We start from the raw sequence: 4,020 nt of genomic DNA on the forward strand, positions 1-4,020 counted from the left end.
CATGACATGCTGTAAATGTTTAGAATTATGGCACAGCTTTAATTGTTTTGTTTTGGACATGCCCTTGTGGGACTAAGAATTCTTGTCTGCATGTCATTTTGACATAAAAACAGAATATAAAAAATTTGAAGCATCCACTGAATGTACTTCAGAAATATTTCAAAAACCTTGACCATGCCAAAGTAATTTTTTGATTCATGATATTTTAGGGAGAGGTATTTTGAATGTTCATTAAAAACTGAATGGTGCCAACAGCCGTAATATCCTGACCTTGAAAAGCATGCTGCTTTAATAGCGAGTATGACTGAAGTATTTCGTCGCTGCAGTGACAAGACCTTGTATCTCAAATGGTGAAAATTACTTTCCTGCATTAATGGTCAGATAATCAGTTAAGCGATGTCCTGTCCAAATCCTAGCTGTCTTACCCCTGAAATGAAGCCACCACATCTTGTCAAGGAAAGGCTATCCCATTCAATATAGTTCTTTGGCTGCCATTTTTTTTTTTCTCTCTCTCTCTCCTGAACATTTGACATTTTGTAGATACGAGGTCTTGCCACCCCAGCAACGAGGTTTCCTTCATGGGGGGTAGAGGGGTTACTTATGCTAATAGCGCCTGTATGACGGTGCTGCAGTTTGACTTGAGTCAAATTATCAGTCGGGTAGTTGTGGATAGTACCACATATTTAATCCATGGGAGATTAGATATCAAAATGTTATTGGATATGAGTTGGCAACATTTGGCAGACGAAGCAAGGCCAGTTAATACACAAAGATTTATCTCAGAGGTATTTTTCGTCTTGATAATATTGAAGTCATATTGTGGATTTGATCTAGTGGGTTTCACCACCTAAATACTGTACAAGCTGTTATTTTTGCGTACAGTTATTTTAGCGAATGAGAAGGTCACAAACATATTCGCAAGATGTGGTTTTTGAGAATTGACACCGAGGCTGTTGTAAATGCACTATTACTGTGGCGCATGGCAGCATTTTCACGTGTTGTGAATTCGCGACCTAGTATGCAGTAGCTGATTCTAAGGCAATGCTTGCATGCTTCAGTGTTCCCTCGCGTACCTTGCTTGAAAGCAAGGTCCCAATAGATGTGCTTGTCAGACTCACTACACAAAATACTCCTGGTGCAATCAGCATAATGAGACCTCAGACGCAGACACACATCAAATGGTGGTGTGGCAAGTCATACACTAATGGTGCTTTCCTGTAACTCTTCGCTGTACTTTTGTGCTTCCCTGTGCAGCCTTTTCTTGTCATGGTTTGCCACCATTCTCACTGAATTTAAATCAGAATTTCTTGCTACAATGTAGTTTGCACAATATGCAAAGGCAGGCTTGATTTGTGATGAAGCGTCCATATGCAGAACTAGAGTGTATGTGTGTAAGAGATATGATGACATATATCAGTGCAAGTCACTTGTTCTTTCTGCGGCTTCCAATTCTTGTTTACATGTATGTTTTATTCATTGAACTGCTTGTAGCTTTGCCCTACATGCTAAGCATGTGTAGGAGAGTATGCGTGCAGATCAATATCAAAGTGACGTAGGGGGGAAAAAAAAAATGGTTGCTTTCCTGAATGTCTTATTGATATATTATTGAAATATGTATGTGATGATGTCAAAGACTTGTCACCTCCGCCAAGGGAAGAGGTTATGTTTTCGTTACCGATGGTTTGTGTATTCGTTTGTTTGTCATGGTGCAAAATAACTCAAAAAGTAGTTAACAGATTTGGATGAAACTAGTAGGAAAGGTTGAGAATGACACAAGTAACAAACGATTAACTTGTGGCAGTGATCCAAGAATTTTGGGGGAATTTGTGAAGGATTTTTGATATTTTGGCAGGTAGGGTCAATGAACTTGGGAGTTCAGGCTGCGCGTATTTGAGGTTTGCATGCGCGCACTACAGTGCGTGCTCTAGTTTCTGCTCAGGCGAGGCGCGCCGTACAGCTGAGGGTTTATGACGTAACAAAGGCTTCTATATTGGGAAATCGGGCGACTTTCAGCACACAATACTATAAGTAAGTACGGGTGGAAATCACTGATATCTCTATGGAAGAACAAGATCAGTGCGGGTGGAAATGGGCTGCATGCTTTTCACATCAGTATGTGTAAAGCACTGTGGTGTCAGTCTCATCATGCCCCAATGAGAAAATATGAAGGAAATGGGCTGCAAGCTTGTCCCATATTTCTTTTTCATTTGCATTTGTTATTCATACGATTGCACACTTTGATGGCAATTTCGGTGGAGGGCGAGATTCATCTATACCAAAAACTGTTCATATCCATAGGCTTTCATAGTTACCAGGTATTTATTGAGGAGCTCAGTTTGATCGTGTATTAAAAACATTAACAGCGCTAACTTATTGAAAACTTCATGCTGAGCTGAATATAATGAATGTGTAGATAGTGGGTCTTTGTTTTTAGCTTTATGCTAATTTGTGTGAAGTGTTCAGTTCACATCACTAACCACCTTGTTCAGCCCAAACAATTTGACTTGTATCTGTTCTAGGCAGGCAGTGTAATTTTGCTGATTGGATAATCATTTGTCCACTTGCAGTGATCTGTCCGTGAAAGTGGCAAGATTTTTTTTGCTTGTATAATTCAGGTGGCAATAGTATGCTCCCATCCGGTTTTGTTTGTATGAAGTGTAAAAGCAATTTTTTTTTTCTTTTTTTGAAAACCTAGATTGGAGCCCCAGCATGGGAGACGTTCCATCTAGGGGCCAGCCCATGCATGCTCACCTCATCTGATGAGTTGAATTCCGGTGAGCGCTACATTTTATGACAAAACAGCCAACTGCATTTCACATGGATTTGGGTGATTAACCATGCATGGTCACAGTGCTCCATTCACCTTTCAGGATACCAACTTTTCACATCAGTATGTGTAAAGCACTGTGGTGTCAGTCTCATCATGCCCCAATGAGAAAATATGAAGGCTCTCCAGATTTGTGAACAATTTTTCTCCTTTCCAAAAGCCTGTTTCCCCACAAATTTTTGCATTATCGCTGTTTAGAATCTGATTGAAGAGTGTGACACACAAGTGTACATAATTACAAAGTGTGTACAAAGTGCAGAACAAAGGAATGCTACCTTTATAGTGACACTTTTTTTTCACTATTCTCTTCTCACATCTCAACCCATCATATAAAAAATCAAATGTATTTCTGTGGCTAGATGCTGTATCGTTTTTATCATTAGTAAGAAATTCTTGATCATTTGAACCCTTTAATATTCATATAGAATTGGATTTCATGAATATAACCTAGATAATATACAGTATGCAGTGAAATTTGGTGTTGCCACCTGATGATGACAAAGTGACATCAAATTTTGGATCTAGAATTATCCTTGTTTTCATTGGTTGAAAGAGCTTCTTGTGATTTGATATGTTTTTGACTGTTTCGGAATGTTGGCATGTTTTACACACCGTGGTACACTGTTTTGAAAATTATGTCACTTATCATTTCAACAGTTTGCAAATAGAACACTATATGTGAAATGATGTCACAAAGGGATTCTGACATCACTCGCTGCTTCGTGCGGTCACTTTGTGAAATGTCACAAAGCAGTAACTGACATTGCGCCCTTCTTCGTACAGTTGCTGTAGGATCCCTCCGCAGCATCACATCCAGCACATGACTTCTGACTTCATTTCTCCCCCTCGTGTTTAAAATTGGTGGTTCAAAACATAGAATGAACATACCCTGCTTCATTTCGAGTTGCTGAATAAAATTATGGACCTCCTGGCCTCCAGTGGTACTATTTTGTAGTCACCTCAGCCCATAGTTTTAACCAGAAACTCTCTAGGCAAAGTATTTTTAAACTCTTTATGTGCCATGGTGGAAACCCCCTGTGTGCCACGTTATTCTGAGACACGAAGGTAGTCATGCTTTGAGAAAGAATTCGGTTTTTCTAATTTGTATAACTTGTACAATTTTCTGTGGACACAATAGTGAGCAAAGTTAAAGAGGAATACCAAACTTTGCTTCGATAAAGATTGTATGACAA

Source organism: Diadema setosum, chromosome 13 (genome assembly GCF_964275005.1).
Source record: "Diadema setosum chromosome 13, eeDiaSeto1, whole genome shotgun sequence".
NCBI classification, from domain to species: domain Eukaryota; kingdom Metazoa; phylum Echinodermata; class Echinoidea; order Diadematoida; family Diadematidae; genus Diadema; species Diadema setosum.